The sequence below is a fragment of the Macaca mulatta genome, chromosome 3, assembly GCF_049350105.2.
Source record: "Macaca mulatta isolate MMU2019108-1 chromosome 3, T2T-MMU8v2.0, whole genome shotgun sequence".
Lineage (NCBI taxonomy): Eukaryota > Metazoa > Chordata > Mammalia > Primates > Cercopithecidae > Macaca > Macaca mulatta.
Window position 1 is genome coordinate 52,063,420 of NC_133408.1, and position 26,061 is coordinate 52,089,480.

General features: G+C 52.2%; 1 protein-coding gene across 33 annotated transcripts in view; it reads left to right on the forward strand.

Annotated features, from left to right (window-relative positions):
• The window catches only part of GTF2IRD1 (GTF2I repeat domain containing 1), a 186,194-nt gene that overhangs the window by 96,871 nt on the left and 63,262 nt on the right, over window positions 1-26,061 (forward strand).

Here is a 26,061-nt window from a genome sequence, read left to right on the forward strand (position 1 = left end):
ACCTGTAATCCCAGCTACTCGGGAGGCTGAGGCAGGAGAAGCCCTTGAACCCGGGAGGCAGAGCTTGCAGTGAGCTGAGATCGCACCAGTGTACTCCAGCTTGGGTGACAGGGCGAGACTCAGTCTCAAAAAAACAACAAAAAAAAGTACTTAGGGTACGGTGATGTGGCGGCTGCCGACAGGCCATGGGAACCCCCAGAAGGGGGATCAGGAGGGTGAGGGGTAGTTGGAGAGGGCTTCCTGGAGTAACAAAGGCCCTGCTTGGGCCTCAGGGGAAGATGGGACTTTGAGAGGCAGAGAGGAGGGTGGGATGTGTCTGGCGGGGTGAACGGCAGGGGTTGGGGAGTCACTGGAGGCCAGAAGTGTGTTTCCGGAACTCTCAGAGGGGCAGAATGGTCAGATGATGTTGGAAAGGTGGAGCCAGTGGAAGCTGCAGCAGCACAATGCACTGAGCGTGGGTGCGGCAGACACCCGGCTGAGAGGTCACTGGGTTTCTGGCCCTGCACTGGATGGTTTATGCGGGTGCCTTTCACACATATTTCGGGAGGTCCTGCTGGGGCAAGGCGGTGTTCTAGGAACCAGGGTTACAGTGGAGTGCAGACAGAGGAGGCATCTCATCTAGTCTTCGTACCTAGGAGGTAGACGCTAGAGCCCACTTTACAGAGGGGGAAACTGAGGCTCAGTGTGAGTGATGTATTAATACTCTGTGTCCCAGGGCTAGCAGGTGGCCGTGGCCCCAGCCCTCGGGGATGGACCTGCCAGCCCCTTTCCAGGCATTGGCACCCAAGCCAGGTATCCACCTGGAGAACCAGCTCCACACTTACTCATGCCACTAGTCATACTGGGCTGGGAACATGTACAGGCTCCTCAGAGTCTCCAAGAGTTCACCAGAGGTCACTGAGTGCTACTTCTGCACCAGAATGGAATTTTCTCAAATGCTCCCTCGCATAGTCCCCAAAGCCTGGCCTGGGCCAGCACCGGCAGTTCCAAGGTGAATTGGAGTGGAAGCTGGGGTCTGCTGGGGGAGGCAGAGGCCATAGCAGGCCCCTTCATCTGGAGGCAGGTGTCCCAGGGCAGGTGGAGGGGTGGCAGGTAGTCTGCAGAGAGGCAGGCGGCTGGGGCAGTGCCCAGGAGTCAGCCTTCAGGGTCCCAGGCAGCATATGGGCCGTGGGAAAGCGCCGTTCGTTCAAGTCCCTGTACCCGCCTGACTAGCTGTGGGAATCTGAGCCTTCACTTCCTTACCGCTAAGACAGACAAGCACACCTGCCTCGCCATGTGATCTGAAGATGGAAAAAGATGGGCAGTGCCAGGTGAGGTGGGAGGACTGTTTTCCCCCAGTTGCCCCTTTTTTTTTTTTTTTGAGATGGAGTTTAGCTCTTGTTGCCCAGGCTAGAGTGCAATGGCGTGATCTCGGCTCACTGCAACCTCCGCCTCCCCAGTTCAAACGATTCTCCTGCCTCAGCCTCCCGAGTAGCTGGGATTACAGGCACCCACCACCATGCCCAGCTAATTTTTTTGTATTTTTAGTAGAGACAGGGGTTCACCATGTTGACCAGGCTGGTCTCGAACTCCTGACCTCGTGATCCACCCGCCTCAGCCTCCCAAAGTGTTGGAATTACAGGCGCGAGCCACCGTGCCTGGCCCTAGAGCCATTCTTAACAGGGTTTGTCCCCCTGGAAACTTCCAGAAGCCTCACCCTCCTGGGAATTCCCTGCTGGGTGCCACAGTCATCTCTTCACCTCTTGGTTTCCACTCTCCTATCGTTGCACCGACATCCCACTGTTAGGCCTTCTTCAAGCATGGACCTTCTCATGCTCAGTCTCTCTGTGGTGTGGAAATGTCTACTGGGTGGGCCTCACAGAAGGTTCCAGACCCTGGCGCAAGCCCAAGGCAAGCGATGATCCAAAATGGACTCAGATAAAGTTTCTGCCACTATACATTGGGGGCTTTTGGTTGGAGTCCAGTCCAATTTTAGAAAAATAAAAATACATGTCTCGCACTTCTGAGTGTGCAGACTAAGGTCCATTCTGTATTTGCTAACGAGGACAAAAAGAAAGGCAACTGGATGCGGTGGCTCACGCCTGTAATCCCAGCACTTTGGGAGGTCAAGATGGGTGGATCGCTTGAGGCTGGACAAGAGTTCGAGACCAGCCTGGCCAATCAGCCTGGCCTTTCACCATGTTAGGGTGCCTAAAAATACAAAAATTAGCTGGATGCTGTGGCACACACCTATAATCCCCGCTACTCAGGAGGCTGAGGCAGGAGAATCGCTTGAAACCGGAAAGCGGAGGTTGCAGTGAGCCGAGATCGCGCCATTGCACTCCAGCCTGGGCAACAAGAGTGAAACTCCATCTCAAAACAACAACAAAGAAGAATGGCTCTAAACCAGGAACAGTGGTTCACCCTGTAGTCCCAGCACTTTGGGAGGCCAAGGTAGGAGGATCACTTGAGGCCAAGAGTTTGAGGCCAGCCTGGGCAACATAACAAGACCCTGTCTCTACAAAAAATTTAAAAATTAGCCAGGCACAGTGGCGCACACCTGTAGTCTCAGCTACTCAGGAAGCCGAAGCGGGAGGATGCCTTGAGCCCGGGAGGTGGAGGTTGCAATGAGCTGAGATTGTGCAACTGCACTCCAGCCTGGGTGACAGCATGACACTGTCTGAAAAAAAAAAAATGGCTCTGTGATTTTTTTAGGTCACTTATTGAAGGTTCCTATGGAAGCCTTTCCTAATAGAACCACCCCGAGAAGGTGAAAATTCTGAAAGAGATTACGCTTTTTTGTTTTTGTTCTGTTTTGTTTTTTTGTTTTAAGATGGAGTTTCGCTTCTTGTCACCCAGGCTGGAGTGCAGTGGCACGATCTCAGCTCACTGCAGCCTCCGCCTCCCGAGTTCAAGCGATTCTCCTGCCTCAGTCTCCCGAGTAGCTGGAATTACAGGTGTGCACCACAACACTCGGCTGAGTTTTGTATTTTTAGTAGAGACGGGGTTTCGCCATGTTGGCCAGGCTGATCTCAAGCTTCTGATGTCAGGTAATCTGCCCGCCTCAGCCTCCCAGAGTGCTGGGATTACAGGCATGAACCGCCGCACCTGGCTGAGATTGTGCTTTTTTGAAGATGAATCAGTCATTTAACTGCGAGAGCCCCACTGCACCCTGAAGCTGTGTGCCTCCTCACTGAAGGTGAGAGTACAGCCACTCCTGGGCTGGTTTTGTTCTGGGTCAAAAGAGATGACTCAGGCCAGACGTGGTGGCTCACACCTATAATCCCAGCATTTTGGGAGGCCAAGATGGGAGAATCACTTGAGCCCAGGAGTTTGAGACCAGCCTGGGCAACACAGCAAGATCCCACCCTGCAAAGACATTTTTTAAAATTAGCCAGACATGGTAGGGATGAACGACTGTATTCCCAGCTACTTGGGAGGCTGAGGTGGGAGGATCCCTCGAGGCTAAGAGTTGGAGGCTGCTGTGAGCCATGATTCCAGCGTGCATGACAGAGTGAGATCTTGTCTCTAAAAAAAAGAGAAAGAGAGAGAGATAAGCCCAGAATGTCTTTAATGTTTTCCCAACTGGGGACACCACATCCGCCCTCAGTGCCTCAGTTTCCCCACTAAAATCTTAGACTCCCTGCCTGCTCTGACATGCTGAGTGGCGAGCAGGCGTCTGGCTGGAGAGGAAGGCATACTTGAACTTGGACCAAGCCTCAGGGGGCAGTGGGTGAATTTCAGGCCTCAGGTCAAGAGAGCTGTGGGCCAGGGATTTCTGGGGGCCAGAGGTGCTGGAAGGCACCAGGCTGAACTGGAGGGGACCTGGTGGGGGGCCTGGGGTTGCAGAGGGATGGGGGGGCTGGGTCCCCCAACTTGTACCAGAAGGAACTCCAGCCCTGCCTAGAAGGGGTTGAGATAACCCACGCTCGACCCTGGGGGCTAAACACCACTGGTAGCTGGGTAGTTCTATACTGCCCAGCCAGGCCACATCCCACCTGCCTGCAGTGGCACTGAATTAAATTAGGGAGACTCTGCCAGGCGCGGTGGCTCATGCCTGTAATCCCAGCATTTTGGGGGGCTGAGGCAGGTGGATCACGTAAGGTCAGGAGTTTGAGACCAGCCTGGGTAACATGGTGAAACCCTGACTCTACTAAAAATACAAAAATTAGCCAGGCATGGTGGTGCGTACCTGTAATCCCAGCTACTTGGGAGGCTGAGGCAGGAGAATCGCTTGAACCTGAGAGGTGGAGGTTGCAGTGAGCTGAGAGACACACCACTGCACTCCAGCCTGGGTGACAGAGTGCAACTCGGTCTCAAAAAAAAGAGAAAAAAAAAAACCAAACCCAGGACAGCTAAAGGGGGCTGTTCAGGATATGCTGGGAAGAAGTGGTGGTGTGGTGACTAAGGCAGGAGAGACCCTCTACCCAAGTAGCTGCTATAATATTCCATCCAAAGAACATTCTAGTAGGTCATAAAAACCTAAAGGGAGCCAGACATGGTAGCTCATGCCTATAATCTCAGCGCTTTGGGAGGCCAACACAGGAGGAATGCTTGAAGCCAGGAGTTGGAGATCAGCCTGGGCAGTATAGCGAGACCCCACCTCTAGAAAACAATTTTTTAATTATCTGGGCATGGTGGTGGGTGGTGGTGCGTGCCTGTAGTCCCAGCTACTTGGGAGGCTGAGGCAGGAGGGTCACTAGAGCCCAGGAGTTTGAGGCTGCAGTGAGCTGTGAACACAATGATCACATCACCTCACTTCAGCCCGAGTGACAGAGTGAGACCCTGTCTCTAAAATACACACACACACACACACACACACACACACACACAAACCTAAAGAGAGATACAAATATATGTCCATGGTTGAAATTTGGAAAATACAGAAATCTAACAACCCAGATGGCTGTTCATTTTTATGATGATACTTTTTCTTCCAGATTTCCCCCCAAGCTTATTAATTTTACATCTCACTGTTCTTCTTTCTATAAATTTACACACTTAACCTTAAAACATAAACATGTTCCCATGTCTTTAAAAAGCTCTGTTCCCTCTTCAGGCTGTATCATGGTTATGTAACTACCCTGTCCCCCAGTTATGGACATTTGAGCAGCCTCTCACACCACAGACACCTAACACTCACATCACACTTTTTTTTTCTGAGACGGAGTCTCGCTCTGTCGCCCAGGCTGGAGTGCAATTGCATGATCTCAACTCACTGCAACCTCCGCCTCCCGAGTTCAAGCGATTCTCCTGCCTCAGCCTCCCAAATAGCTGGGATTACAGGTGTGTGCCACCATACCAGGCTAATTTTTCTATTTTAATAGAGAAGGGGTGTTGCCATATTGGCCAGGCTGGTCTCGAACTCCTGACCTCAGGCGATCCACCCGCCTCGGCCTCCCAAAGTGCTGAGATTACAGGCGTGAGCCACCGCGCCTGACCACATCACACTTACGATTTGCTCGTTACCAAGCCCACTCACGTTACCATGTCATCTCCCTGAGTAGCCGGCCTTATTGGAGGGGACTGAGGCTCAGAGAGATTAAGCAGCTTTCTCCAGGTCACACAGCATAGTGTGGCAGAGATTTGAACCTAAGTCTTTACCATTTTATTATACTTCGGAACCCAGGGCAGGCTCTACCACTAGCCTAGGGCGTGGTGTGGGTCCCCGAAGTGAGTTGCAGCCACGCCCTCTTTCCCCACCACCCCTCTGGTCTCATCCACACTGGGTGGCTCTTTGCTGTCCCCTCCTGGCTACCAGCAGCTATTACACTGGGTGCTGTTGTCCTTCCCATTTTGCGACTGAGCAAACAGCCTGAGAGACAAAAACCAGGTAGTTAGCTTGAGGCCAAAAGCACTCCCTCGTCTTTGCTGTTCTGCAGCCTGAGCCTGGGGTGGCCAGGCGGGGTGGTACAGTGGCAGGGAGGGAGGATAGCCCCCAAAAATGCTGCCGGAATGGTAAAGGGCCTGAACTTCAAAGCTACTGACTTGAGCTTATTTTGTGGCACCGGCGGTTTTCCCAGTCATTGTAATGATACAATCAGATTTGCGTTGTCTTCGGGTTACCATGGTAACCGTACTTCCACCCACCAAGGGTGGATTAGAGAAGGCAAAACTAGGGCAGAGAAGCCACGGAGTGCTGAGAAGGTCTGAACCCAGGCAGTGGGCAGCTGGGCCCCACAATGGATGGGGTAGAGGCAGCAGCAGGATGTGAAGAGGGCGGAAGGTTCTGGAAGGGTGATGATGGTGCTCGTCTCCAAGGCTGGGTCTGTGGGCTTGTGAGACACATCCAGGGGCCCATGTGCAGTAGGTGAAACCTGAGTGGTATTTAGTGCAGGCAGGGTGGCAGGCAGGCTGGGGGCCTCTCAGAAGCGCAGAGCTAGCAGAGGGAGACCTGCCCGGGGCGTCGGAGGAAAGGGCAACTGTTCAGGAACAGAGTAGATGAGGTGGGGAAACTTTGGGTAGGAAGAGCTGAGTCAGGAGCATTGAGGCAGTGGTTTTCAAACCTCAGAAGCAACAGCAGGGCCGGACACGGTGACTCAGCCTGTAATCCCAGGACTTTGGGAGGCCGAGGTGGGTAGATCACCTGAGGTCAGGAGTTTGAAACCAGCCTGGCCAACATGGTGAGACCCTGTCTCCACCAAAAACTACAAAAATTAGCCAGGCATGGTGGTGGACACCTGTAATCCCAGCTACTCGGGAGCTTGAGGCAGGAGAATCGCTTGAACCTGGGATGCAGAGGTTGCAATGAGCTGAGATCACACCACTGCACTCCAGCCTGGGTGACAGAGCAAGACTCTGTCTCAAAAAAAAAAAAAAGGGCCAGACACAGTGGCTCACGCCTGTAACCCCAGCACTTTGGGAGGCCAAGGCAGGATTGCTTGAAGCCAGGAGACCAGCCTGGGCAACATAGTGAGACCCTGTCTCTACAGAAAATGAAAACAATGAGCCAGTGTGGTGCTGCACATCTGTACATCTGTAGTCTCAGGTACACGGGAGGCTGAGGAGGGAGGATCACTTGAGCCCAGGAAGTCAAAGCTGCAGTGAGCTGTGATCACACCACTGCACTCTAGCCTGCGAGACAGAATGAGACCTTGTCTTTCAAAAGAAAAAATTCTAGAATTGTTCTTGAATAGTAGTGGTTAAAATTTTTTTAAAGCTTTGGAAGGTAGTGAGCTCCCTATCACTGGAGGCATTTAAGCAGAGGTTGAGCTGCCACTCACCAGAGAGGCCGCTTCCCATAGGGCTTGCTGCAGGCGAGGAGAAAGGGACTGGAGAGCCCTGCCCATTTGGGAGGGGCTGCGGGGAGGACTAGAACCAAGGAGGGGCCCCTCTACCCACCAAATCCACTTCTCTTTGCTGCTCCACCACCAGCTCCCCACAGCTCCTCCCTGCATACAGGCCCAGCCGGCCCTCTCCAGCTCCCTTTTGGGTAGACACAAGGGCTCTCCCGGGACCCAGGCCAGCTTCTGCTCCTTTTAGTTCTCCTCTGACCCTGGGGGTACAGCCATCCCTGCCAGCTTGAGGGGACTCTGGGAAGGCAGCGCCCCACCTCTCCTTCCCCAGAGCAGGGGCTCCAGACCCCGGGGATGCAGCAGAGTTGCCAACTTCCTGTGTGACTCCTGGGCCTCAGTTTCCCTACTTGTAAAATGGGAAGAATTGCCCATGCCATGTCTGCCTCCCCCGGGGCCACCCTGGAGTGCATGACCAGGTGAAGAGGAGGGATGGGCTGTCACGAGTGGGAGGTGGTGAGGCAGACGGGCTGGCCATGCTGGAGTGTGGACAGCCTGGGAGGCCTGGCTTTGCAACATGGACTGGGCCCTTCAGACCTGGCCCTGGCAAGCTCTTCTGCTGATGTCCCCATGGCTGAGGAGTCCGTACAGCCCCACTGGTTGGGGCCAAGCTCTTGGCGGCCTCCAGCTTTATCTAGGACATCCCCACATCGTCTCCTCTGTAAACGTTCCACTTTCATCTCAATTTAAGGAACTATGTCAAATTGCATGCTGCTAGCTGGGTGCAGTGGCTCAGGCCTGTAATCCCAGCACTTTGGGAGGCCAAGGCAGGAGGGTCGCTGGCATCTAGGAGTTCAAAACCAGCCTGGGAAATATAATGAGATCCTGTCTCTACAAAAAATTAAAAATTCAGCCCGGCATGGTGGCGTGTGACTATCATCCCAGCTACTCAGGAGGCTGAGGTGGGAGGACCGCTTGGCCCTGGGAGTTGGAGGCTGTAGAGGGCTGTGATTTTGCCACTGTACTCCAGCCTGGGCAACAGAGTGAGACCTTGTCTCAAAAAAAAAAAAAAAAAAAAAAAAAAAAAAAAAATTACATGTCGCCGAGGAAGATCATTCCACCTGCACGCACCTCTCCCCGCACCAGAATTGTTTGAGGCCCGTTTCGAGAAGCTCAGCTGTGAGGGAAACGCCTGCCAGGCAGAGGGCTGTGATCCCTTTTCAGGGGGTACAAATAGAGAAAGGCCAGACGCCTCAAATACAGTAGCACCACTTGTCATCGTCCTCTTTGATCTCCTGCTAAACCTCTCTCTTCTGTGGGGTCTCCTGTCACCCAGTGGGTGCTGTGGTGGGACAGCCTTCCTGGAGAGGATGACCTGAGCCAGGTCTGGATGCTAATGTAGGATTGACCTCTGCAGAGGGTACTGGGGGGACATGGGGAGGGACCAAACAGTGGCAGGCACAGGAACAGGTCCCTTTTTGCCTTCTCAGGAAGCAGTACCATCACTTCTGAGCTGTGTGATCTTAGATAAGTTAACCTACTATCTCTGATTTTGGATAAGTTAACTTGCTGTCTCTGATCTTGGATAAGTTAACTTGCTACCTGTGATCTTGGATAAGTTAACGTACCATCTCTGATCTAGATAAGTCAACTTACTATCTCTGATCTTGGATAAGTTAACTTGCTTATCTCTGATTTTAGATAAGTTAACTTGCTGTCTCTGATCTTGGATGAGTTAACTGTCTTTGGGCCTCCATTTCTTTGAGGTGATATGGAACAAGGACTTCCTCCATGATCCTCCCTTCTGCTGCCCAAGACCTGAGAGTCATTTCCTTGTCCCCAGTCACACACAGGCACACACCCTCTGGCCCCTGCCTCCCTCTCTCAGCCTTCCCCACCCCCTCTCCACCCTTCCAACTCTGTCTTGAGCTCTTGAGAGCTCTTTTGCTCTTGAAAGCTCAAAATAAAGCCGTCCTTTCTCGAGTTTCTAAAGATATCACAATTCCAGCACCAGCCACATGTTTCTCCACTGAATTATCTCTGCTTGTCTTTGTTAATTAGGGTTCAGTAATGATCTCCCTTCTGCCTTCCCAGGGAGAGCTGGCATCTGCAGGGCGGGGCTTGGAGGCCTTTGTGGGCAGACAAGACGCCCTGCTGCCGGGCCCAGAGTTGGCCTGATGCCTCCTTTCTTCTGAAGTGGCAGAGTGGGCCATGAAATGATGGCATGTTGGGGAGACCCTGCTCTTTTCAGGCTGGTGGGGACTCAGCTGGGGTCATTGCAACTCCATCCTGCCCCTCAACCTTCCACACGTCAGGGAAGGGAACCTTGGGAGGTTCTTAGCCTTTATTAGACAGGGGCTTCCAGGCTGGGCGTGGTTGCTTACACTTGTCATCCCAGCACTATGGGAAGTTGAGGCAGGCGGATTGCTTGAGCTCAGGAGTTCGAGACCAGCCTGGGCAACATGGCAAAATCCTATCTTGACAAAAAATTAGCCAGGCATGATGGCACACGCCTGTAGTCTCAGCTACTCAGGAGGCTAAGGCAAGAGGCTCACTTGAGCCCAGGAGGTCGAGGCTGCGGTGAGCCGTGATCGTGCCATTGCACACCAGCTTGGGCAACAGAGCAAGACCTTCTCAAAAAAAAAAAAAAAAAAAAATTAATGAAAATAAAATTAAAAATAGGGGCTTTGTGGCCCCAAAAGGGAGCAGGGTTGGGGGTGCCTTTAGAGTCTCTTGCAACATCCCAGAAGGCCTCCCAGAAACCCTTTCCCCAACGGAGACCTCCCGAGCTGACAAGAGCAACCCACACCTTTATTTAGGCTGGAATGAGATTGGCACCAAGGGGTCGCCAGGAACCTTATGCGGAACAGAAGCTGATGAGTGTGTCTGAGCCACAGAAGTAGAGCAGGGCAGGGCGGTAACCATGGCTCAGCACGTGTGGTTTACTGGGTGTACCGGATCCTTCCAGCCTTGTGGGGAGGGGTGTGGTGACAAAGGAGGAGGGAGGTGGAGGTGGGGGGACACGCAGGCCTAGCCCTCTAAGAACCTTCCCGTCATGGAGAGGGCTCAGCGCCTCCCACAGAGGACTTGGTGGGGCCCCAACAGAGGCCTTGGGGGCACAGGTGCAGTCACTCACCCGTGCACGGGCACAGGTGTCTCACTGGGGCCAGCACTGTGCCAGATGCTGGTCTTTTATTATTATTCCATTATTCTTTTTGTTTGTTTTTGTTTTGTTTTGCTTCTGAGACAGAGTTTCACTCCTATTGCCCAGACTGGAGTTCAGCAGTACAATCTCAGCTCACTGCAACCTCCACCTCCCGGGTTCAAGTGATTCTCCTGCCTCAGCCTCCTGAGTAGCTGGAATTACAGGCACCCACCACCACGCTCAGCTAAAATTTTTTTGTAGTTTTTGTAGAGATGGGGTTTCACCATGTTGGCCAGGCTGGTCTCGAACTCCTGATCTCAGGTGATCCACCCACTTCGATCTCCCAAAGTGTAGGGATTACAGGCATGAGCCACTGAGCCCAGCCTCATTATTCTTATTTAATATTTTTGTAGAGACAATGTCTTGCTTTATTGCCCAGACTGATCTAGAACTCCTGGCTTCAAGGGATCTCACCACCTTGGTGTCCCAAAGTACTGGGATTACAGGCATGAACCACTACACCCGGCCTAGATACTGGACTTTTTTTTTTTTTTTTTAAGGTAGGGTCTCTCTCTTGTCACTCAGACTGGAGTGCAGTGACACGATCATGGCTCACTGCATTCTCGACCTCCCTAAGCTCAAGTGATCCTCCTGCCTCAGCCTCCCAAGTAGCTGGGACTGGAGGCGTGCACCACCGTGCCAGGCTAATTTTTGTGTTTTTTTTTGTAGAGACGGGGTTTTGCCATGTTTCCCAGGCTGGTCTGGAACTCCTGGGCTCAAGTAATCCACGCACCTCGAACTTCCAAAGTACTAGGATTACGGACATGAGCCACCGTGCCCGGCCTGTGCTGGACTTTTAATCAACACTGATTAAAAAAAAAAACATGGCCGGGCGCGGTGGCTCAAGCCTGTAATCCCAGCACTTTGGGAGGCCGAGACGGGTGGATCACGAGGTCAGCAGATCGAGACCATCCTGGCTAACACGGTGAAACCCTGTCTCTACTAAGAAATACAAAAAACTAGCCGGGCGAGGTGGCGGGCGCCTGTAGTCCCAGCTACTCGGGAGGCTGAGGCCAGAGAATGGCGTGAACCCGGGAGGCGGAGCTTGCAGTGAGCTGAGATCCGGCCACTGCACTCTAGCCTGGGCTACAGAGCGAGACTCCGTCTCAAAAAAAAAAAAAAAAAAACAAACCTGGCTGGGCACAGTGGCTCACGCCTATAATCCTAACATTTTGGGAGGCTAAGGCGGGCGGATCTCTGAGGCCAGGAGTTCGAGACCAGCCTGGCCAACATGGTGAAACCCCGTTTCCACTAAAAATACAAAAAATTACCCCGCCTTCATGACACACACACCTATAATCCCAGCTACTTGGGAGGCTGAGGCAGGAGAATCGCTTAAACCCGGGAGGCAGAGGTTGCAGTGAGCCAAGATTGCGCCACTGCACTCCAACCTGGGCAACAAGAGCGAAACTCCGTCTCAAAAAACCCAGCCTCACGGAGCTTACATGCAGGGGTGGGGGGATAAACAGAAAATCTGCAAAGCGTAAACCATGGGAGCAATTGTGTTTATTTTTCGGGGATTGCAACATTATTTAGGTGTTGATCAGAAGGAGGCCTTAGGGTAAAGGCCTGAAGGGGCAACAGGGAATAGCATTGCAGGCAGAGAGAACAGCTGCTGCCAAGCCCCTGAGGTCACCTGCCAGGGTGTTGGAGGAAGGTCAGGGTAGGTGAGAGATGAGATGGAGATGGACAGGGAAGATGGTGGATGGCCAGATAAGGATTTTGACTTTTGCAGAGGGGAACAGGATCCAGCTTGTTTTAACAGGATGCCTCTGGTTGCTGGCTTGAGGACAGGCAAGGGTGGAGAGACATAAGGAGGATGTAATAATCCAGGCGACGCCTGTGGCGGCAGTGGGGTGGTGAGTCACCGACTCTTAGGTGAGTTGGCTGAAGCCAACAGAATGTGCTGATGTAAGCTGTGAGAAAATGAGGGGCTGACTTTGACTTCAGAGATTCGGGCTGAACTTGGGGAAGGACGGAGGTGCCGTGGGTGGAGACAGGGAAGATACAGGAGAAGCTGGTGGGGCAGGCGTGTTCAATCTGGGGTCTCATCCAGTTGAAGTTGGAAGCAAGTTGGGGCTCAGGGGAGCAGTCCAGGCTTGAGATATGATTTGGGGAATCATGAATTTGTAACTGGTATTTCAAGCCTTAAAACAAGCCGGGTCCAGTGGCTCACGCTGTAATCCCAGCACTCTGGAAGGCTGAGACAGGAGGGTCACTTGAGCCCAGGAGTTCGAGACAAGCCTGGGAAACATAGCAAAAAAAAAAAATTAGCTGCACGCAGTACACACCTGTGGTCCCAGCTACTAGGAAGGCTAAGGCGGGAGGATGACTTGGGCTCAGGAGGTCAGGCTACAGTGAGCCATGATTGTGCCACTGAACTCCAGCGTGGGCAACAGAGCGAGACCCTGTCTCAAAAAACTAAATTACCTAAACGTAGTGGCTTACAACAACACAAATGTATTGCCTTACAGTTCTGGAGGTCAGAAGTCTGAAATGAGTCTTCCAAGGCTCATGTCAAGGTGTTGGGGGCCAGGTGCAGTGGCTCACGCCTGTAATCCCAGCACTTTGGGAGGCTGAGGCAGGCGAATCACTTGAGATCAGGGGTTCGATCGGGCACATGCCTGTAATCCCAGCTACTCGGAAGGCTAAGGCAGGAGAATCACTGGGACCCAGGAGATGGAGGTTACTCTGTCTCAAAAAAAAAAAAAAAAAATGTCAGCAGGGCTGGGTCCTTCTGGAGGCTCTAGGCTCTAGGAGAAAATCCGTTTCCTTGTCTTTTTTTTTTTTGAGACAGAGTCTTGCTCTGTCCTTCAGGCTGGAGTGCAGTGGCGCGATCTCGGCTCACTGCAACCTCTGCCTCCCAGGTTTAAGCAATTCTCCTGCCTCAGCTTCCTGAGTAGCTGGGATTACAAGCACGTGCCACCATGCCTGGGTAATTCTTGTATTTGTAATAGAGACAGGGTTTCACCATGTTGCCCAGCCTGGTCCCGAACTCCTGACCGCTAATCTGCCCACCTCGGCCTTCCAAAGTGCTGGGATTACAGGCGTGAGCCACTGAGCATGGCCCCCTGTTTTAAGGATTAAATGAATGAATCCATGCAAAGATCAAAGAGCAGTGCCTGGCAACAGAAGAGCTCAGCTTCTCTGAGTTACCAAGTGCCCGTGATGGGTCGGGCATTTTTTTCTTTTTTTTTTTTTTTTGAGATGGAGTCTCGCTCTATCACCCAGGCTGGAGTACAGTGGTGGGATCTCGGCTCACTGCAAGCTCCGCCTCCCGAGTTCAAGCGATTCTCCTGCCTCAGCCTCCTGAGTAGCTGTGACTACAGGTGCGCACCACCTCGCCCCGCTAATTTTTTGTATTTTTAGTAGAGATAAGGTTTGCCATGTTGACCAGGCTGGTCTCGAACTCCTGGCCTCAAGCAATCCATCCGCCTCGGCCTCTCAAAGTGCTGGGATTACAGGCGTGAGCCACCACTCCCAACTGGGTTCAGTAATTCTTAGCATATCACCATTTTCCCTGCTTTCTCTCTCTCTGTCACACACACACACATGCACACACACACGCGTACACACACATAATTTTTTTTCTTTTTCTCCATTTGAAGTAAGTTGCAAACATCTTGACTCTTCATGCCTAAATGTTTCAATGCACATCTCCTAAGAAAAACACTGTTATTTTACATACTCACAATAGTATCATCGCACTTATAAAACTTAATAATTCCCTGTCATCTAATATATGGTCTTTATTCAAATTGCCAAAAACGCCTTCTATGCCTGTTCTCCTCCATGATGTAGTCATTTTTCACTGGTTGATTTCTTTTTAATTTTTTTTTTTTTAAAGACAAGTTCCCTCTTGCCCAGGCTGGAGTGCAGTGGCACAGTCATAGCTTACTGCTCCTTCTAGGCTCAAGCCATCCTACCACCTCAGTCCCTCGAGTGGCTAGGGCTACAAGCACACGTGCGACCATGCCCAGCTCATATTTTATTTTTTATTTTCGTAGAGATAGGCTGGAGTGCAGTGACACTATCATAGCTCACTGTAGCCTCCAACTCCTGGGCTCAGGCAATCCTCCCGCATCAGCCTCCCGAGTAGCTGGGACTACAGCCGGGTGCCACTGCACCAGCTACTTTTAAATTTTTTGTAGACAGAGTATCTCTGTGTTGCCCAAGGCTGGTCTCCAACTCCTGCTCTCAAGTGATCCCTCTGCCTCGGCCTCCCAAAGTGCTGAGATTACAGGCATGAGCCACCACGCCAGGCTCACAGGTTAATTTTTTTTAATTATTTTATTGCATATAATGTTTACCTAAACAAATATTATTTCATTTTGCTTATCATTTTACGTTCTTTTTTTTTTTTGAGACGACGTCTCGCTCTGTCGCCCAGGTTGGAGTGAAGCAGTGTGATATCGGCTCGCTGCAACCTCCACCTCCTGGGTTCAAGTGATTCTCCTGCCTCAGCCTCCCGAGTAGCTAGGACTACAGGCACCCACCACCACGCCCAGCTACTTTTTTGTATTTTTAGTAGAGACAGGGTTTCACCATGTTAGCCAGGACGGTCTCCATCTCCTGATCTCATGATCCACCTGCCTCGCCCTCCCAAAATTCTGGGATTACAGGCGTGAGCCACCGCCCCCAGTCTGTAATTTTACTTTTATAACAAAGGCGTGTTATTGAACAGAGTCTGGGACTTGCTGTTTTCCACTTAGCTTTCGTTGACATAATGTTGAAGTGTGTAGCTGTAGCCTGTTAGTTCTCATGGCTCTATAATCTTCCATTGAGTGGAATCTTACCATGATGCAATTCCTCCCTCTCCTCTCCTTGGGGATTGGCAGCTTCCATTGTTTTGCTGTTACTAAGAATGCAATTAACACTTATAGCCTGGCGCAATGGCTCATGCCTGTAAACCCAGCACTGTGGGAGGCCGCCACCGGAGGATCGCTTGAGCTCAGGAGTTTGATACCAGCCTGGGCAACATGGCAAGACCCCATCTCTACTAAAAATACAAAAAAATTAGCCAGGCATGGTAGCAGGCTTGCTACTCAGGAGGCTGAAATGGGAGGATCGCTTCAGCCCAGGAAGCAGAGGTTGCAGTGAGCTGAGATCACGCCACTGCCCTCCTGCATGGGCGACAGAGCGAGATCCTGTCTCAAAAAAAAAAAAAAAAAAGCAGAGGAAGAAAAGCATAGATCCATTAAAAAGTTTAAGGCCCAGCCTGGTGGCTCATGCCTGTGATCCCAACACTTTGGGAGGCTGAGTTGGAAGGATTGCTTGAGGCCAGGAGTTTGAGATCAACCTGGGCAAAGCAGCAAGATCCTGTCTCTACAAAAATTTTAAAATTAGCCAGACATGGTGATGTGCACCTGTAGGCCCACGTACTCAGGAGACTGAGGTAGGAGGGTGAGGTCAAGGCTGCAGTGAGCTAGGATCGTACCACTGCATGGGTAACAAAATGAGACTACATCTCTAAAAAAATAATTTTTGAAAAGCAGAGGAAGGAGGCCGGGCACAGTGGCTCACGCCTGTAATCCCAGCACTTTGGGAGGCCGAGGTGGGTGGATCGCTTGAACTCAGGAGTTCAAGACCAGCCTGGACAACATGGTGAAACCTCATCTCTACTAAAAAGACAAAAATTAGCCAGGCACGGTGGTGCACACCTGTAATCCCAGCTACTCGGGAGGCTAAGGCAGGAGAATCGCTTGAACCCAGGAGGCAGAGGTTGCAGTGAACTCAGATCGCGCCATTGCACTCCAACCTGGGTGACAGAGCGAGACTCCATCTGAAAAAAAATAAATAAAAAGCAGAGGAAGAGAAGTAGAGATTCCCCCGTTCCAACAGCCTCCTTCTCACCCCCACTGGAGTTCTGGATTTGGGGGTTTGATGGCTCTGGCATGTCTAGGCCCTAGAGGGGTTCAGAAGGAGGGGTCTTGGGGACCCAGAGAGTACTTCAACAACTCAATCCCACTTTAAGACCGTTCCCTTTGGGCCGGGCACGGTGGCTCATGCCTGTAATCCCAGCACTTTGGGAGGCCGAGGCGGGCGGATCAACTAAGTTCAGGAGTTCGAGACCAGCCTGGCCAACATGGTGAAACCCCGTCCTACTAAAAATACAAAAATCAGCTGAGCGTGTTGGCTCGTGCCTGTAGTCTCAGCTACTGGAGGGGCTAAGGCAGGAGAATTGCTAGAACCTGGGAGGCGGAGGTTGCAGTGAACCCAGATCACGCCACTGCACTCCACCCTGAATGACAGAGCGAGATTCCATCTTAAGGGGGAAAAAAAAAAAGACAGTTCCCTTTGTAAAGTGGATTTTTGGTAGAGACAGGGTCTTGCTGTCATTCAGGCTGGAGTGCAGTAGCTGGGACTACAGGTGTGGGCCACCATGCCCAGCTAATTTTTCCATTTTTTGTAGAGATGGGATCTTGCTATGTTCTCCAGGCTACATTTTTAAAAATCATGAGTTTTTGAAGGAAATGGGATAGGGCTCGCTCTGGTAGGGGATGGATTGGACGAGCCCCTGCTTGAATGCCTGCATACAGTGGGGAAAAGGGGAATCAAAATGGGTCAAGCCTTAAGGGCCCCTACTGCACGCAGTGTCCGGGCCGAGCCAGGTCTAGCATGGCAGGAGAACCACAGGCTCATGATCACTGGCCTGGGCACAGGTCTCTGCCCTGCTGCAGCTTGGCCCTCCTCTCTCCAGGCCTCAGTTATCTCATCCATGAAATGGAGCTGATGGAATTCCTGCTAAACCTGTGCACAGACCCTAGAAAGGGTTAAAAGCTGAACCTGAATGTACCTTATTTATCTTTTCGAGACTGGGTCTCGCTCTGTCACCCAGGCTGGAATGCAGTGGTGCAATCGCTGCAGCCTTGAACTCTGCCCGGGCCTGGCAGAGAGCTGGGGCTCTGTGAAGTGGTTCAGGAGGGGAGAGGAGGACTATTATCCCACGCTTCTGCTACAGATCTCAGTATCTCCCCTCTAAGCCGCCCTTGCCCTTCGCTGGCTGCGTCTTCCTGCTGTGAATGGTCATAATTACCGACATGAGATCGTCAGTCTGAGCTGAAGACCTCTAACTAGGTGGGGAGAGTCAGGGCTGGCCAGGGCTCTTGCACTTTGCCCCGGGAGAGAGCCGCAGAGCCAGCCCAGGCATCACCCAAGCCAGTTAGTTTAAAATTGCGTACATAGCATGGCTGTGATTCAGTGAGCTTGGTCATCTATGTTTTTCCCCTTGGCAAAATTCAGTTACTCCTTGGGCTAACAGACAGCAGGTTGGAAAAGATATGATGAGAGTTGCCCAGGCAGCGTTCAAAAGAGAGAAGAGACCGAAGAACAGAATGAGCAGGAGGGGGCAGGAAAAATGTCAAGGGACGGCCTGTCCACCAAAGGTGTCACTGTCTGGGGCGGTGGGCAGGAGGTCACTGCTATGGGGACGGGTTCTTTCAGCAAGACTTTCTCACAGCACTGGGGGCAGAAACATGAAGGTGAAACCCCGCACACACTGAGTCCCACTATGACATTTCCAAACAGGGAACACTGAAATGTTTGCAACTGTGGGTGTCATTTACAGCCAGCCTGGGTTCAGGGAAGCTCAGGCAGGTCCTCCCAAGAATAGGTTTGCTGACTTGGCGTTCAGGACAGTAAACTAAACTCCCTTTTTTTTGGTGGGGGCGGGGGGCGGGGAGACAGAGTTTTACTCTTGTCGCCCAGGCTGGAGCGCAATGGCGCAATCTCGGCTCACTGCAACCTCCGCCTCCCGGGTTCCAGTGATTCTCTTGCCTCAGCCTCCCGAGTAGCTGGGATTACAGGCACCCGCCACCACGCCCGGCTAATTTTTTTTAATTAGTAGTAGAGATGAAGTTTCACCATGTTGGCCAGGCTGGTCTTAAACTTGTGACCTCAGGTGATCTGCCCACTTCGGCCTCTCAAAGTGCTGGGATGAAAGGCATGAGCCACCACGTGCCCAGCCCATTGCTTCTTTACAGATGAAGACATCGAGTGGTTCAGGGACTTGCCCAGGGTCGCAAGCTGATAGCAGAGCTGGGATTTGAACCCAGGCAATCAGTCTTGGGTAGACCATTGGGCTTGTGGCCCTGGCCTTGCAAGGTCCAGTATTGCGCCTGCCCCCACAGTGTTCTCAGCAGCTCTCTGAGGCGGTTCTCTGATCCGTGTTTTTCCTGTGAGCAGATTAGACTCAGAGGTGACTGAGTGTGCTGGAGCTGCCCTGCCCCACCCAAGGCCGAGGCCACCACTGCCCACAGCAGTCCTTGGGGAACTCCCTGGCGGTGACCAGGTGGTGGTGGCAGGAGTCTGGCTGTGTCGGGAAAGGGGACTCATGACCCCACCTGCAACTGTCTGAGATGCTCAGCTGGTCTGCACATGGTGGCTCACGCCTGTATCTCAGCACTTTGGGAGGCCAAAGGGGATGGATTGCTTGAGCTTAGGAGTTGAAGACCAGCCTGGGCAACATAGTGAGACCTTGTCTCTACAAATAATACAAAAATTAGCCAGGCATAGTGGCACACACCTGTAGCATCAGCTACTCGGGAGACTGAGGACGGAGGACGGCTTTAGCCCAGGAGGTGGAGGTTACAGTGAGCTGAGATTGCTCTACTGCACTCCAGCCTGGGCAACAGAGCCAGACCATCTCAATTTAAAAAAAAAAAAAAAAAAAACATGCTTGGCTGGGCCATCTGGGTTAGCAAGGATCTTAGCATTCTCCCTCGGGGCTAACCAGGTGCGTGGGTGAGCTGTCTCGGTTGCAGCGGTGGCCATGATTCCTGTTGGGCGAGACTGGCGCCAGCCTGCACACCTCAGAGCCCCAACGGGAATATCTGTTCGGATCGAGATGTTGCCCTTTCCCCCTGCAGGGCTCGGCCAGAGCACAGACACAAACCCAGTGTCAGGTCCCCAGACACGGCAGGGGACAGGGGAGTCGGTCTTCACCTGTGGTTCAGGTTCCCTCCCAGACAGTAAGTCACTTATTTGCCCAAGGAGCTGCCTCTGGTGCATTCACAGTTCCCAGAAGAGCTGAGACTCCAGGTGTGCACCACCATGCCCAGCATTTTTTTTTTTTTTTCTATAGAAACAGGGTTTCCCTATGTTGCCCAGGCTGGTCTTGAACTCCTGGCCTCAAGCAGTCCTCCAACTTCAGCCTTCCAAAATGCTGGGATGACAGGCATGAGCCACTGTGCCCAGCCTGTAGTGCTTTTTGATATGTGAGATTAGATCCAGCAGGCCCAGAGTCCCAGTTGAGGAATGTGGAAACAGGCTCAGAGAGGTTGAGTGACTTTCCGTACACCACACAGCATTAGGGGGTAGAATCAAGATTGCCTTCCTGTCTAATGAGCCAGGGACTTTCCCCATCCCTGGCCCTGGGGATCCCCCTTTTCCCTACTGTATGCAGCCATTCAAGCAGGGGTTCCTCCAGTCCAGCTCCCACCAGAGCCTGCCCTACTCCATTTCCCTCAAAAACTCATGATTTTTTAAAATGTAGCCTGGACAACATAGCAAGATCCCATCTCTACAAAAAATGGAAAAATTAGCTGGTATTGGTGGCCTACACCTGTAGTCCCAGCCACTGTACTCCAGCCTGAATGACAGCAAGACCCTGTCTCTACCAAAAAAAAAAAAAAAAAGTAATTCTCTTTCCTCTAAATTAAATAAAAAGAAAGAGGTAGGAAAATGCAAGAGCAGCTACAGAGAAAAATCAGTGTTCTTCCTGAGCTTGATGTTGACTGAACTAGAGAATCCCACGGACAAGGCACATTGTGGGCCTTGCACAGTGTCTGCACATAGTATGTGCCAAGCTTGTTTTTTATTTTTTAATTTTCGTTGGTTGTTTGAGACAGGATCTAAGCTCAGTCGCCCAGGCTGGAGTGCAGCGGTGCGATCATGGCTTACTGCAACCTTGACCTTCCAGGCTCAAGCGATCCTCCCACCTCAGCCTCCTGAGTAGCTGGGATTACAGGCACACACCACCATGCCCAGCTAATTTTTCTATTTATTTATTTATTTATTTATTTAGTAGAGACAGGGTCTTGCCATGTTGCCCGAGCTGGTTTCAAACTCCTGGCCTCAGTCTCCCTAAGTGCTGGGATTACAGGCGTGAGCCACTACATCCGGCCAGTTTTGGTGTTATTGACAAAGGCATTTAGCCCCACTCCACCCCTGCCACACTCCAGAGGTGATCAGGACGCCTCCCCAAACCACCAGCCCCCTCAGCCAGCCCAGCCCCACTTTCCTCACATGCACACTCCCACCGCTTCTGGTTCACTGCCTGGCACCTGTGTGCGTCATATAGAACTGCCATAGTGTCCTATTGACTGCCCCGTAGTGTCACTCCCGGTTAGCCGCAGACTGGTTTAGGGTTGCACTTCTCCCCAGACCAGGCAAGACTTGGAAGGAACAGGTGAAGTTTCCTGATTGGCTAATGCGTGTTGAGCACCCGAAATTACAGGATACTGCAAGTTTCCTTGTGTCTTACTCGCCGCTCCCAACTGCCTTGGAGGTGTGATGAGGCCCGGCATGCAGATGAGCCCACATCCTTGGAGCTTTGGGCCCCGTCTGGTGGTCACCTCCTCTAGGAAGCCCTCCCTGACTCCCAGCTGGGTCAGGATTCCTGTTATAGGCACCCATGGGCCATGTAAACCAAAAAGTGCCTGAAACAGGTTTCCATCGATTTAGAGATTTATTTTGCCATGGTGGAGGACACAGCCAGGAAAAAGAGACTCAAGCTGCAATAGGGTCTGTGGCCTGTGCTTTTTTGCAGAGAGGGTTTTGAGGACTTTGGTATTTCAAGGGGAAAGAGGGGCTGGGCACAGTGGCTCACGCCTGTAATCCCAGCACTTTGGAAGGCCAAGCCAGGTGGATCACCTGAGGTCAGGAGTTCGAGACTGGCCTGAGCAGCATAATGAAACCCCATCTCTACTAAAAATACAAAAAAAAAATTAGCCAGTAGTGGTGGCGGGTGCCTGTAATCCCAGCTCCTCTGGAGGCTGAGGCACGAGAATCACTTGAACCCAGTAGGCGGAGGTTGCATTGAGCCAGAATCATGCCACTGCACTCCAGCCTGGAAAACAGTGAGACTCTGTCTCAAAAAATAAAATAAAGGGAGGAGAGGAATAGTTAATGATGTATTCATCCTGTGCTCAGTAAATCTGCATTTTACGTAAGATAAACAGAAGAGAGGAAGTCAAATGGGCATTTGTCTTGGGTGGACAGAGCAATGATTTATCTTCTTATCTTTGTCCCCTGCCGGTGAAGATAAGCTGTGAATTTACATGGCCAGGGTGAGGGAGGCCACCAGGGGAGATAGGTGGCCTTCTATCTTGCAGCCATCTGCTTAGGGACAAAAGGCTATCGCGTGACTCAGTTCCCAAGCTTTACATTTCCCTTTGACATAGTGAGTTTGGGGTCCTGTGTTTTTTGTGTTTGTTTGTTTGTTTGTCTGTTTTCTTGAGATGGAGTCTTGCTCTGTCGCCCAGGCTGGAGTGCAGTGGCGCGATCTCAGATCACTGCAACCTCCACCACCCAGTTCAAGGGATACTCCTGCCTTAGCCTCCTGAATAACTGGGATTACAGGCGTTCACCACCATGCCCAGCTAGTTTTTTGCATTTTTAGTAGAGACGGGGTTTCACCATGTTGCCCAGGCTGGTCTGGAACTCCTGACCTCAAGTGATCCACCCGCCTTGGCCTCTCAAAGTGCTGGGATTACAGGCATCAGACACTATGCCCAGCCTGGGCCTTGTGTTTGAGGAACCTGCTAAGCTTCTTTCTATCCTGCAGGCTTCGTAGAGCTCTTTGAGTCTCGCTCTGTCCCGGCACAGAAGAAGACAGAGGCGTGGCATTATGGGCCGAGAGCAAGAGATTTAGAGGAAACCATCTTAAAGATTAAGTCTTCTTTCTCCAGATACTGTAGGGAAGGCCGAGCATGGTGGTTCACGTCCGTAATCCCAGCCATTTGGGAGGCCGAGGCAGGCGAATCACCTAAGGCCAGGAGTTGGAGACCAGCCTGAGTAACATGGTTGAAACCCTATCTCTACTAAAAATACAAAAATCAGCCAGCTGTGGTGGCAGGCGCCTGTCATCCCAGATACTCCCAGATACTCGGGAGGCCGAGGCATGAGAATCGCTTGAACCCAGGAGGCAGAAGTTTCAGTGAGCCAAGATCGCACCACTGCACTCCAGCCTGGAGGACGGAGCATGACTCTTTAAAAAAAAAGAAAAGAAAGAAAGAAACTGTAGGGGAATCTGAGACATCAGGAAATCCAGGGCTCATGGTCGAGTGGAAAGACCAGGGCTTTGGGGTCGACACAGAGTACTCCTGGTGCTTAGGGGCTGTGTGACCTTGGGCAAGTTTCTTTACCTCTCTGAGCCTCTGTGTCCTTGGCTGCAGTGTCTAGGAAAGTATCTGCACACAGTGATGTGTGTGATCCAGGCCATCCTTTCTCTGTACTGTGCACGCACGGCCGTGCCTGCTGAGAATCCTGCCACCAAAGATTCCTCAGTGGCATGGGGACAGATGGAATGTGCCGTCGCTTCCCTGCAGGCTCTAGGAGCTGGTCCTTGGGCCCAGGACTCCATCACAGTGGTCTGCACGGGATTTGGACAGGGGTGGCCTTGATTCTTCCCACATCCTAGTCCTGAAAGGAAGGGCTGTGTTGGGCCACAGGAGAAGACGAGGATTCTAGGGGATGTGGAGCGTGGGGTCTTGCTGTGGCTGAATTAGAGGCATTACTCCACGAGATAGGGACACGGCGGGAGGATGTTGTCTGGAATGGCTGATGTTTGTGGTGTCTCTGGGCACCCAGGGGAGCTGGCGAGCCGTGCCTGAAGACAGATGCAGCAACTCAGAGATGTGCGGAGATTCCTCAGTGTGGGTGTGGACAGACCAGGTCAGGGACCTGCAGGGTTTGGGAGGACCTGAGGTGGTGGGTGTTGGAGCCCTGGGAAAAGGAGGAACCAGGCCAAGCAGGTGCCCAGCCTCTGTCCTGTGGGAAGCTCCCTGCTCTTTGGGGCAACCCCCACTTTGGGAACAGGGCCTCCATGCTGGCAGCTTGTGCACAGGAGGCCAGGCCACCCAGATGAGGTCAGCAGACTCCAAGCAGCATAGAGCACCAGCCCAGCAGATGCAGTTCCTAAGGTGACCTCCTAAACTCAAGTGAGCTCTTCCCAGAGTTTTCAAGATTAAAAGAGCCAGACACAGTGGCTCACAACTGTAATCCCAGCACTTTCAGAGGCTGAGGGCAGGAGGATCGCTTGAGCCTAGGAGTTGGAGAACAGCCTGTGCAACAGAGACTCTCTCTACAAAAAATTTTTAAAAAATTAGTCTGGCACAGTGATCCATGCCTGGAGCCCCAGCTGCTCAAGAGACTGAGCGGGGAGGATTGCTTTAGCCCAAGAGTTCAAGGCTGCAGTGAGTCATGATGGCACCACTGTACTCCAACCTGGGAAACAGGGTGAGACCGTGTCTCAAAAAACAGGAGTCAGGCCAGGCGCGGTGGCTCACGCCTGTAATCCCAGCACTTTGGGAGGCCGAGGCGGGCAGATCACCTGAACTCAGGAGTTCGAGACCAGCCTGGCCAACATGGCAAAACCCCATCTCTACTAAAATTACAAAAATTAACCAGACGTGGTGGCAGGCGCCTGTAGTCCCAGCTCTCAGGAGGCTGATGCACGAGAATGGCTTGAACCTGGGAGGCAGAGGTTGCAGTGAACCGAGACCACGCCACTGCAGTCCAGCCTGGGCAACAGAGTGAGACTCTGTCTTGGAAAAACAAAGAGAAAAAAAACAAGAGTCATTTTGCTCTAAAGACCCATCAGTCTGCTCTGCCCTGCATCATCCGGCCCTGGCTCCCTGCCTGCCTCTAGCTCCACTCCCCCAATATCTCACCCTTACCCAACCCGCCTGCCCCAGAGGCCCAGCCCATGTGACCCCACGCTTCTCAGAGAGGAGATTTCCTGTTGGACATGCAAACCACCCTTCCTCCAATCCCAGCCCCGTCCTCAACCCTGGCACAAGCCCACAGGCTGCTGCAGAGCTCTGCCTGAGACCCCATCTCCAGCCCAACCACCCCTCAGCCTTACAGCCCAGCTCAGGCCCCGTCTCCAGGGCTAACTGACCCTGGCAGCTCCTCTAGGCTACAGGGAGGGGACAGCGGAGCATGCCAGGGCTCAAGCAGCAGATAGGCCGTGACGGTTGCCTGGGCAGTGAGCAGGGAGAATGCACAGCCCCCACACTCCCAGACACGGTCTGTTTCCCATTCACAGACCTTGGCCAGCGAGCAGTCAGGGGATTTCCAACAGCCCAGCACAGTCACACTGGCCCAGACCCTGCTAGGCCCATCGGTCATCTCCCCTGTACCACCCCAAAGTTCAGCCACTTCCGGGACACGGGATCTTTCTTTTTTTCTTCTTTCCTTTTTCTTTTTTTTTTTTTTTTGAGACAGAGTTTCACTCTTGTCACCCAGGCTGGAGTGCAATGGCGCGATCTTGGCTCACTGCAACCTCCTCCTCCCAGGTTCAAGCAGTTCTCCTGTCTCAACCTCTTGAGTCGTTGGGATTACAGGTCCCCACCACCATACTTGGCTAATTTTTGTATTTTTAGTAGAGATGGGGTTTCGCCATGTTGGCCAGAAGGGTCTTGAACTCCTGACCTCTGGTGATCTGCCCATCTCGGCCCCCCACAGTGCTGGGATTACAGGCGTGAGCCACCGCACCCAGCCAACACGGGATCTTTCACCCTTGAGTGCCTATGCATGGCTGGTCCTTCTGCCCTGGTGTCTTGTTTGTTTGTTTTCATTTTTATTTGAGACAGGTCTCTGTCTCCCAGGCTGGAGTGCAGTGACGTGATCTCCGCTCACTACAACCTCCACCTCCCAGGCTCAAGTGATTCTCCTGCCTCACCCCCCTGAGTAACTGGGACTACAGGTGCCCGCCACCACGCCCAGCTAATCTTTTTGTATTTTTAGTACAGATGGGGTTTCACCACGTTGACCGGAATGGTCTCGAACTCCGGGCTTCAGGTGATCTGCCTGCCTCTGCCTCCCAAAGTGCTGGGATTATAGGCATGAGTCACCATGTCAGGCCTTGAGAGCCCATTCAAGCATCCTTCTCTCCTGGGGGAGGTCTCCCCAGACTTTCCCAGACAGGGTGGGCACCCTGATTCATGCCCCTTGTCTCCTAAGGGTGTCCTGTTGTACTTTGGTGACCAGATGACACCCCCTCTGGTTGGGAGCCCCTCAGGGGAGCAGCCCTGCCTCTTCTTTTTAGGTTATTTTGTGCCCAACACAGGGCCTGTGCTGGGAACACTGATAACAAAATGTGGGATGGGCTGGCCACCGTGGCTCACATCTGTAATTCCTGAACTTTGGGAGAGCAAAGCAAGAGGATCACTTGAGGTCAGGAGTTCAAGATCAGCCTGGGCAACATAGCGAGACTCCATCTCTACAAAAACTTTAAAAAATTAGGCATGGTGGCACACATCTGTATTCCCAGCTACTCAGGAGGCTGAGGCAGGAGGATCACTTGAGCCTGGGAGTTGGAGGCTGCCATGAGCTATCTATGATTGCACTGCTGCCTTCCAGCCTGAGTGACACAGCAAGACTGTGTCTCAAAAAAAGAAAAATGAATGGATGGACAGATCA